Genomic DNA, 12036 nt, shown 5'->3' on the forward strand with positions numbered 1-12036 from the left:
CACTCTCCAACTCACCAGCTGTAACTAGAAGGTGGGTCATAGTGGAGATACAAAGCCACTCTCATCAAACCACACATATGGCATGAAGAAAGATCCCAGAAAAGGAAAAACCCTACCCAGACACTTCACACTTAATTTTTAAGTGACCTTGCTCAATTTATTTATAATCTAAAAACCCTATATTCCTTATTTATATGAAAGAGACATTAATTTTTGCCACTGTCTCCAATCACAAGTTTGTCAGAATCAGTTTTAGGGCTAGAACAGTTTATAAACCTTTGGCTCAATAGCTTCATTCTACAAATTTGGGACAAAAAGCATACAATTCTTACTTCACTTACCCAAAGTCATATTGCTCCTTATAGGATATAAGAATTAAATGATGTCAGGGGCAGATGAGCTTGCCTGATCTACCTGTCCTTCATTCCTCTTGGACCAACAGGCTATCCAGGGCACCTCTCATAGTGACAATTAAAGCTCAAAATGTCAATTCCAACCACTTTCAGAGACTAGAGACATATAGGTGTCAAGGCCAAGAAAATGACCTCATAGCAACAACCAAGAGTTAATAGGATGGGAATACTTGTAAATATCAGTTGGACGAGAACATATAAATAGATGACTTCTACTATTCTTAAGTCTATTATTATATTCTCCAAAGTTGACATAGTGGTATGGAATAGTCACATGAAATGCAGTCAACACTTGACCATTTCCTTTGATTGTTGAGGACAAAGTGAAGGCTTGAGACGGTGTCTTAGTATGTTCCAAATGCTAAAACAGAATACCATAAACTGCGTGGCTTATAAACAACAGAAATTTATTTCTCATAGTTCTGGAGGCTGGGAAGTCAAAGATCAAGGTCCTAACAGATTTAGTGCCTAGTAATGTCTCATTTCCTGGTTCATAGAGGACTGTATTCTCTCTGTAACTTTTCATGGTGGAAGGGACAAGGAACCTTTCTGGGTCTCTTTTACAAGGGCACTAATCAAGGGCACCTGAGTGGCTCAGTCAGTGAAGCGGCCGACTTTGGCTTAGGTCATGGTCTTGTGGTCCACGAGTGCAAGCCCCGCGTCAGGCTCTGTGTTGACAGCTCAGAGCCTGGAGCCTGCTTTAGATTCTGTGTCTCCCCCTCTCTCTTTCCTTCCCCTGCTCATGCTCTGTCTGTCTGTCTGTCTCTCAAAAAAATAAAGATTAAAAAAAAATTATAAAGGCACTAATCCCATTCATGAAGTCTCCACCTTCATGACCAAGTCACCACCAAAGACTTTACCTCCAAATACCATGTTTTGGAGATAAGATTTCAACATGTGAATTTTGTGAGAACATGAACATTTAGTCTATAGTAGGTAGGGCACAAGGCAATGTGTCTCTTTTCTATAAATGTAGTGCTAAAGCCAGGGAATATTGAAGTTCATACCAGAAGAAACTGATTGGGCAGATTAGACAACCCAAAGTCGTGTTGTCAATTCAAGAGTCCACGTTAGGGAATACAAATAGATTTTGACTCACATACTTACTGAGTTATTTGAAATGGAGCTTAGGTTTCTGTGTTGATAAGGATTCTGAGGCCATGTTCAGTCTAATTGGAAAATAGAGCCATCATCAATTACTGGTAATTGTCATAGGCATGGCAGCATAAGTGATACGGGCCAGATAGAAGGCAGAAGCCAAAATGGAAACATACTAGGACACTAGGTTTCAGGAAAACCAAGTAAAAGGAATGAAGCATACCAAGTCAGAAAAGATGAAACAGAAGACATCATCCAGCATTGTCAGGCATAATGCAACTTCATGTAAAGGCCCAGTACAAAAATGCCTTTGTTTAAAAGAGGAATTTGAAACTCCAGCATCCCTTGGTGTACCTAACCAGTTCTGTTTTGGAGACAAATCAAAGCCTAGTAAAAGGGTCTGACCCCATGCTAGGCTCTGGGAATACAAAAGTGAATGAAATCCTCTATCCCCCCAAAGAGCTAAAGCCTAATGGGATAGTCAGAAATGTGAATAATGACACTCAACCCTCACAAGCACCAAGATCATAAAGAGACATTGTTATGGATGTCCAAGCTCACCCACTCTAAGATTCAGATACAACCAGCCCAGGACAGAGTCTAGGGTCAGTGTTTCTTAAAATCACCCCCAGGGCACTCTGATGACTAAGCGTTGAAGAAAAAGAATTAAAGATTTAAAGATACTTTGGGTAAAGCAGGAGAGAGGCAGTCAAAGCAAATAACATGTGCAAGGTTATTGAGGTATAAAATACCTTACTACCTTCAAATTTTGTTGTAAGTCTTGTGCAATTGGAGCTGAGTGCATCTGGAGGAACAGGGAAGCTGATATTAGGGGGTAGGCAAGGGCAAGATAATGTAAACCCTCCTGTGAAAAGATAGGCTATTAGAGCTTATCTACAAAGCACAATACAAATATGAGTTGTTTCTTTACGGCAAGTCCCTATAGATTTTTAATTTTTATTAATTTTGAGAGAGAGAATGTGAGCCGGGGAGGGGCAAAGAGAGGAAAAGAGAATCCCAAGCAGGCTCTGAGCTGTCAGCACGGAGGAACCCGATGCAGGGCTCAAACCCATGAACCGTGAGATCACAACCTGAGATGAAGTTGGATGCTTAACTGACTGGGCCACTCAGGTGCCCCTTTTACTATTAATAGTGAGCAGGAGTCTTCTGAGAGGTATCTCCCCTCCTCCCTCTGAAATCTCAACCAATGTAAAGGACAGATCCATCTGACTTAAGGAACTGAAAGGGAGAGGTGATCCTAGATGGCATTGCAGGAAGCAATAGAAAGACAAGCTCCTTGAAGGAGATAAACAGAACTAAACCACAGGGGTACAGCTGAAAAGGGACTTTTTCATCTAGTTCCACCCATTCATGTCCATCCAGCATTGATGTTACCTTCAGAAATGCTATGTTTAACTACATGGTGGTAAAAAGATCAGCCATCACTGGAAGTCAAATGGTTTTGGCTCTAGCTCTGGCCGAATCAAAAAGTAGCTGTGTGTCTATATCTGAGTCTCAGCTTCCTCATCCATGAAAGGAGTTAGTAATTACTAGCCAGCTTTTCTAACATGGTTTTGAGTGATTTAAATTAAACTAATATTTACTGAGCTCGTTAGATCTTCTCATGTGAGAGAATGAGAAAATCTATGGTAAAGTGCATTGTAACTTTAAAGTGCCATACAAATGTTAGGAGATAGTCATTGCTAATAAATACAGTAATTTACACAAACCATTCACCATTTAGGTCAAATTACGATGCAATCAAATAATGATGAAGCATATCATTAACTATGTGTTGGACAATTTCTTGTTACCGGTTTTGATTGCAACACTAAGCAGATTACATCTGCTAAGCATTCGTTGCTTGTTGCCCAGAGAGCATGGTTGTCTGCTCACAGTCTTAAACATTAGGAGTGTTATTTCTCTTAGCTCATCTCAGTGAGTGAGCAAACCTGGTTTTAGCAAATCATGCAGTGAGTCAGTAGTGGAGATGGGCTGTGGAAGCAGTCTCAGAATTCTGAGATTACTTAGCACAGCAGGTTGGTGTGCCTCTGGGGATAATTGAAACTCTCTAAGCTGGGGATAGGGAGTGGGGAAGAGACCAACTGTATATTTGATATTTCACTGAGGTTGGGTAATGGGTAATTTTAGGAGTAGCATCTCAACCTCTATTTTCTTTAAAAAAAAAAATCAACTGCAGGCTTAAAGTCAGGACATTATTTCAGGAAATCATGGAATTCTGAATTGTTCATTCTTTTAGAGAAAGACCCCTAACATTGCCACTTTGAAGTATGTGTTTCTGAAATTCTGTCCGTGGAGAAGAAACATTATCATTATCGTTTGATTTATCATTTAGGAGAAAATGTGCATTACCTTTAAATGGTGGAGTTCAAATGACATTGTAACAGAATACATGTTGTAAAAATACCAATACCAATAAAGATTTACATGAAATCACTTTTCTGCTGTAGGAGAGCAAGTAGTTTCTACTAGGCACATGGTCTATAGTTTCCTGTCAATAACCTTTGACTCTACACTTGGTCAAGCTGGGTGTTAATCTTGGATTTGCTATTTCTTTGCTGCGACACTTTGTTCTCCTCTAAACCTTTCTTTCTTCACATAAAATGAAAATGGTAAGAATACCTACCACACAGGTTTGTTTGGGGGAATTAAATGGTATGACACATTGAAAGTGTAGGACACATAAGTGCTCCAAGATGATGAACTCTTATTTTCATCATCCCAGAAGCTGCTTCACCCCCTAACTCTCAAATAGTAATTTAGAGTGATAAAACAGATAAGGGGTCTCCGTTCCCTGTAGGCAATGCCAATCCACCTTCAAATTTAAAGTGCAATAGAATACAAACAGAGGAAGTATAACACCTGGAAATTTAGGGGCTTGGGTTCTAGTTCCACCACTATCATTAGCTGACTTGATCTTAAGTGTGCGGACTCCATTTTTAATCTCCCGCACTTTCTCAGAAGTGGTGAAAACAATAAAGAAAGCAATACAGTCATACTGACTGAATAGTTCTGGAGAATGTGTCGGCTCCTTTTTCCAGCTGAAGTGACTAGTGATACTGCAAACTCATCCAGGTCTACAGTCAATCCTGATACCCAAAATTCTGCATCAGTAGCTCTTGCCTCACCAGCGTAGGGATAGTTGTGTCTCAAGAAAGTCTCATGACCTTCTATGAAGACTTCTTATTATCTGCTGGAAGAGTCTTAGCTCCCTGGATTGGATCAGACATCCTTTGCATATCTTGGCCATTTTCATATAGGCCTGAGGACCTACTAGAATCCTAGCCCTGCTGGCATCTTAATGTTGGGTATCCACTCCCCAGAACTAACAGGAAATACATTTCTGTTGTTTAAGCCACCCAGTCTATGATATTTTATTATGGCAGCCCAGGAAGATTAAGACAATTGGCTTGGACTCCTTGGCACTGGTAGTCACCTGAACTATGGTTCTATTAGTATATAAACATGGGAGGGCCAAGGTAAGGGTGAAGCAAAGTTAAACTTCTTAGTCCCAGTTTTACCCCACGTCATTTTCCTTCCTCATTTCAGTACCCCAGATGAGATGATGCATTGCTTTTCAGATTCTTGAAGAAGAAGCTAGCAGGTCAAGATTTTGAAGATAATGAGTGTGGTGAAGGTGGAAGCTACAAGGAATGTGATCACTAATACTTTATTAATGCATATGAAGGAAAGAAGCTAAATTATGGTATTTTAGTAACAGACCTAATTCACTTCCCCCATCTTAGAGTAACGTAAAAGTTTTTTCACAAATAAGCATTTTGAAGAAGAGAGAAAACAGGAAAATGGTTAAGGTTTTGTCCATTTGTCCATTAGGCCTATCAGATTTGATGGTTTGGCAGACTTGTGGTACCCAAATTTGTCTTCCCAAAAGGTCCCATAAAGAATAGTGGACCCAAGGGAATTCTAGAACACCCATATCGTCTCTGGGAGTAGAGCCTTAAATGGAGAATTTGTTCTGAAGATACATAATTTACTGGGCCTTCAAGGATGTCTAGAAACTCTCTTTCACAAGTGCCTTGGATGCCTCCTCCCACCCTTCGCCATGAATCTTGTAAACCTTTTCCAGTTTATCCAGCTATCAACTCTCCTCTCACCCTTACTCACTTTCATTGGAAGACCTTGCCTCCCACTTCTTCAAGAAAATAACTGTAGAACTTGAATTTCTGTATCATATTCCCTCCGGCCTGAAATGGCTGTATCCTTTAAACTTTTCATTCTTTTTGCCTCTCCAAAAGAAAATATTGACATTTTCTTTCTAAAGCTGATGCTCCTACCTATGTTTGCAACTTTTCCTCCTCTAACGCATTGCTCCATCAATTATTCTGTCTGTTGGATATTTCAAACCTCTTCCATTGCTTCTTCCCTTGATCCTATAGACATGTTCAAATATCTACTACCCTTTAAAAATTCAAAACAAAACCTTGTCTCAACCCTTTTCTCCCTAAAGTTACTATCTCCCTCTCTCTCTCATTTTTCCTTCTTATCCAGGTTTCTTGGAAGTGTTGATACTTTGTTTTTATATAGTTCTCTCCCATTCTTTTTTTTTAAATTACTGCATGCTAGCATCTACTCAACAATTTAATTGAAACTGCTTTTTCATAGACCATTAAAAACCTCTATTGTTAAGCTCATTGGCTTGTCTTTTTCCTATCTGGGTTTTCTATTGCATTTTATGCCATTTGAATAAATCTTCATCTGAAACTATCTCTTCCCTTGGCTTTGGTGACATTGCTCCTGGTTTTCTTCCTACTTTTCTGACCACCATTGCCCTCTTTTGATTCATTTTAATTTGTTCAATTATTTAAATTAAAAAAAAAATTAAGGTTTATCTTTTTCTCTCAACTTGCCCTACACACTATCCCTGGTCAGATAATTTATTCTGGTAATTTTAACTATCACACTTTTGTTTGGATAATTCTCAAAGATTTAACAATAATTTTAAGTGTTTCCAAGCTTCAGGTTTATCCTCCTTTTAAATTCCTAGGCTAAAGCCATCTCAAACTCAATATATACAATCTTAAACTTGCTTTATTTCTTCTGAACTTGCTTTCTTCATATTCTTCATCCAAGTGAGAATCTAGGTATGTCATTTCCCTTCTTGAAAACTCCCACCACCTTAAAATGTTTGCATTGCTGGAGCAGAGGCTTTTATCCTGGGCACACAGCTCCACTATGTTCCCCAGTGTCCTTTTCAGGTAGATATATAGTTCTACCCAATAAGATATGGATAAAAGTAAAGAGCCCTACCTCCAGGACTGGTTTATGAAAACCTCCTGTACTGGGGCACTTGGGTGGCTTAGTTGGCTAAGTGTCAGACTTCAGCTCAGGTCACAATCTCACAGCTGGTGGGTTCAAGCCCTGCATCAGGCTCTGTACTGATGGCTCAGAGCCTGAAGCCTGTTTCCAATTCTGTGTCTCCCTTGCTCTCTGCCCCTCCCCTGCTCACATCTCTCTCTATCTCTCTCAAAAATAAACATTAAAAAAATTAAAAAAACAAAACAACAACAAAAAATACCTCCTGTGCTGTCCTCTATTGTCTCTTTGCCTCTCCCTCTGCTGGATAGATACTGATGTCCAGGGAAGTAAAGATGGCAGAGTCTGTTTCAGTGGGGATACCCACACAATCGTACAAAGCAAAAGAACCTGGCCTGCTGCTAAACAAGAACACTCAGTTACTTGAATATAACAGTCCCAACAAATAGACATCTCTGTGTTAACCTAGCATGTTCCCAGGGCTTAATTGCATTCACCTGTGACAATAGCTCACACTCTGGCAAAACACATCCACATGATCTATTCCTAACATACTTTGCCCATTAGACTTCTATCTCCCCTCTTCACATAACTATACTTGATTCAAGCCATACTGGTTTCCTCTCTCTAGTTGTGCCATGCTCTTTTATACCTTTTACTTCTACATATTATATATATTCCTGCAACATGGACATCTCTCTCATATCCTTTTCATATTGTGTGTGGTTATTCACTTTTTTTCATACACAATTCAAATATATGAAGCTATCTCTTATTCTCTAGATGAATTTCTGTCTCCTCTATGTTCCCATAACTCTATCACATAGTTTTATTTACCACATGAATCAAAATTATTTATACTCTACTGTTTCTGTGAAATTTTGAGTAAACATTTTAAGCAGGAAATTTACTTTTGTTTTTCCAGAACGTAGCACACTATCTGGAATATTTAGATACTCATAGAAGTAAAAGAATAACCAAAGTAACATATGTTTTAAAAAAATCAAATGCCTGGGATTAAATAGTTTATATCAGCTTTATAATATTTCTAGGGACAAAAAGGTCTATATTTTTAAATCTATAAAATGGATATAAGATTAATATAGCATAGGGTTATTCTGAGATGAAATAAAATATCATAAACAATTATTAAATGCTATTTTTAAGTTTTCTAAAAGACAATGGCTAGTCCTAGAATTAAGAAAACACATGTTATGAATGTGACATAAGATCACTGTAATGCATAATCCCCCCCCAAAAAGAGTGGAACACCTGAATGGCTCAATCAGTTAAGCATCTGATTTCGGCTTGGGTCATGATCTCATGGTTGGTGAGTTTCAGCCCCAAATTGAGCTCTGCACTAACAGCTCCGAGCCTGGAGCCTGCTTCAGAGTCTTTGTCTCCCTCTCTCTCTGCCTCTCCCCCGCTCACATTCTGTCTCTCTCTCTCTCTTATAAATAAACATTACAAAAAATTTTTTTAAAAAGGTGATGTGAGAGAAAGAAGAACACAGCTGTGCCCTTACAAAAAGGGACTAGTTGTGTCACCCTAGTGGAAAAAGAGGGATAAACCTCGTAAGGAGTAAGCAAAGTTTACAAAAGCAGCAAGAAAAGCTGCGAGGCTGACTCATGAAGTAGTCCTAACGTCTTCCCCTAAAATATACAAGAAGTATTTCTGGGTGTGAAAGGGGGGAGAATGAAAGTGTCTTGCTGATAAAAATAGAATAAAAGTAAAGGTAAATTTCAGGAAGTAGTGAAGAGAAATATAATCGCAACACTTGAGCAAAGAGTACAATATGAAAATAGCAGAAACAAGTCTCATTCTGAAGCAGAAAGATGAGGGAAGATTTTACAAAACTCAACCTTGGCTATAGTTTACAAAGGGGGTAAAAAAGAAGAAGGAGGAGGTAGGACAATGAATCTAAAGGGGAATCCCTAAGATAATTTGGAGAGGTCCTTGCTTGAGAAACCTGAGTCTTAGATTAACTTGGCCTGCAGAAACTGATAAGCAGAAACGAAACAAAGAAAAATGTCAAAGGGGAAGAAAAGAAGGATGGCTACGATGCTAGATGAGTAAACTAAAATTGCAGAAATGCTTGTGAGGACTCATCCCCTAGTACACTATCGTGCAGGCAACAGAAGAGTATTGAGGTTTAGAGTTGTAACCTACAGCGAGCTCTGGGGACAACACTAGGTCTATACAAATCGGTGGGAGTGCTTTTTGTTTTGTTTGTTACTTTTTCCCCCACAACAGGACTAACTTTATGATAATTGTGATGGTAAATGAAAGAAGAAAGAGGAATACGGCTAAGTGCATTGTTTAAAACAATATAGGACATTGAAGAGACAGGAGTTCTGAGTAGGAAAATGTATATGAGGTAATAGAAGCATCAGAATTATAAATGTGCATAAAAGGAAAATAGCATTTAAAGATGAAGCATCTTCTCTGAATTTGGTCTAGAGGGCAGTGTCAGAAGCAGATTATTAACTCCGTGTCTAGGAAAAGACATATGTACTTACAAGGCTAAGTAGCCAAAATTCTAGTAAATAAGTTCAAAACAAAACACTTAATTTATGTCATATGCCATTATACAAGAAGTTAAAGATACCCACAACTAATTCCTCTAGAGCTGGGATATTTGTTGAACTATAAGAACAGTATTTTAATTGCTTTTGGAATAAAATAAATGCCAAGTAGCCAAGCAATATTTTCTCTTCAAGATGGCCAAAAAAGTTTGGATCACCTCACAAACTGATAGGTGTGCTCTCAGGAAAAGAGTAATGCCCAAGGCTTACAGTAGGCTGAATGTGATCATGGGAGAAAATATATTTACTATTTTGGAGCCTGTATTAGGGAAACTGCATTGAGCAGCAGCCAGTAAAAGGTGTCAGAGACAAGTAGACCTAAATTTAAAGGCTGGTTCTGCACCTTCTGAGTTCTAGATCTTTGGGGTATCATTGACGTCTCACTACAGTATTAACTCCATGAAAACAGGAACTTGGACCTGGCTGGTATTACTCACTGCTATATTCCCAGAGCCTAGAACAGTACCTGTCACATAATAAGTACTTGATACATACATATAGAATTGATACATACAACTTGGCCATTTAATTTCATTGTAAAGGTAGATAGGTGAGGGATTTTGTTAGTTTCTCTGCAGTTTATAACCTGATCTTGAACATCTCTGATAATTTTTAACCTGTTTTATACAAGCCGCCATGGCTCTACTTTGAGTACTTGTTCTGTACCAGGTACTTGAGAGGCAGAACTAATACAACGAACAGGACAAAACTCCTGTTTTTAAGGGCCTCACAGCACAGATGGGGGGTGTGGGGACAGATAAGCAAACAATTTTGGTGCCAAATTTAGAAGGATCTATGGGGCCAAGTGGAAATCCAAAGGAAAATGGCTGAGACTCTCCTGCTTGTGGTAAAGAAAGAATCTGAGAGAGTCCAACAAAAGGATAAAGATCTCAGATGATAAAATCACTGCTTTTTTTTTCTGGGTAGACTTTGGAGGTCATGTGTTGACAGAGAGGATAACACACAATGGATGATGATGTGAGGACATACTGCAACTTTAAGGACACTGACTCTCATTAACCCAATGCATCTTAATTATAAAATAGAAATTACCAACTTCAAGAGTTTGGGTTAGGATTAAGTGAAAAAAACTTTTGCATGTACACACACACACACACACACACACACACACACAGCAAGGCATATTATAGATATTGAATAAATACTAGTTTTTGTTTTCTTTAATTCAGAATGTGTTAAACTCTCATTATATTCCAGAAATTCTTCTCACAAAAGAGATACGATATTAAAGAGAACAGACAGGACATCTCTCCTGCTTGAGCTTCCAGAATAGCGGGGGAGTGACTATGTTCATAAATATCTACTAAGACACGGGCTCTAAGGGAAGAGTGTAGGCAATAGAGAAAATGCAAGTAGAGACAGATTTCATCTGAAGGGTCAATGAGGTCTTCCCTGAGAAAACAGGATTGAAGGCCAGATTGGAAGAAATAGTCATCATCACCTGGATAAAGAAGGATGCATGAGAAAAACTTCCAGGCTGTGTGAAAAGGTCCAGAGGAAGGGGGACACAGAGAGATTTAGGAGAATGATCTAAAACAGTGAGGCTGGAACATAGATAGCAAGGAGGAAGTGGTAAAATAAAGCTGAAAAGATAGGCATGGGCCAACTTGATTGGTCAGTTTCTCAGCAATTCATGATCTGATCTTGGCCAACCTCTCTGATAATTTCTGAACGGTCACAAACAAGCAATCCCTCACTGAAGGACTCTTGTTCCTTGGAAAGCTTTCTTCTGCTTATACCTCCTGTCTTCCTAGATGGTACCTCCACTTAAAATTGCCTTGGCCACTTCTCTATTTTTCCCCAGCTTGATTGAAATATTGATATGTAACATATGTAAGTTTAAGGTGTACATGGCCACCTTTCTTATACTAAAGGTACTGCGCTTTCAAAACTCAGTTAAGTGCCTCCCCCTGATGCCCCAGCCTCATTCAAACACTAATCTTTCTGTCACAAGACTCATGCATAATATACTTGCAGATAATATCACATTGCATGGAGATTATTAGCTCTACTCCCCGCTAGACTCTAAATTCTTTGAGGGAAGACAATGTTTATGTAATTTGTTTTCCCATACTACCTGGAACAAAGGCACTCAGTAAAGGGAGTTGGATGCATTTACGGACAGATGAATGTTATGCCTTCTACTTCAACAAGTTTTATCTTGTGTTAAATAAAGAACAATATAAGGAGGTTCATGGCAGCTTCCAAATGAAGGGGAAGCTTCCACTATCAGGCAAGAATGGTACTGGGGTGCCTGGGTGGCACAGTCAGTTAAGAATCCGACTTCAACTCAGGTTGTGATCTCACAGTTCATGAATTTGAGCCCTGCATCAAGCTATGTGCTGACAGCGTAGAGCCTGGAGCCGCTTTGGATTCTGTGTCTTCCTCTCTCTCTGCCCCTCCTCCACTCATGCTCTCTCTGCCTCTCCCCCACTCATGCTGTCTCTGCCTCTCTCTCAAATATAAATAAATAAAGAAACAAACAAACAAACAAACAAATAAATAAATAAATAAATAGAATGGTGCCTAGGGTGACTATGTCCCCTCATTCCAATGCAGGTAACTGATAAAAATGATAAAAATAATTTCGGAAATTTTTCATTTGAATCAGGCAGAAATAATTA

The sequence above is a fragment of the Puma concolor genome, chromosome E1 (genome assembly GCF_028749965.1).
Source record: "Puma concolor isolate L17-30 chromosome E1, mPumCon1.1.hap2, whole genome shotgun sequence".
Classification (NCBI taxonomy): domain Eukaryota; kingdom Metazoa; phylum Chordata; class Mammalia; order Carnivora; family Felidae; genus Puma; species Puma concolor.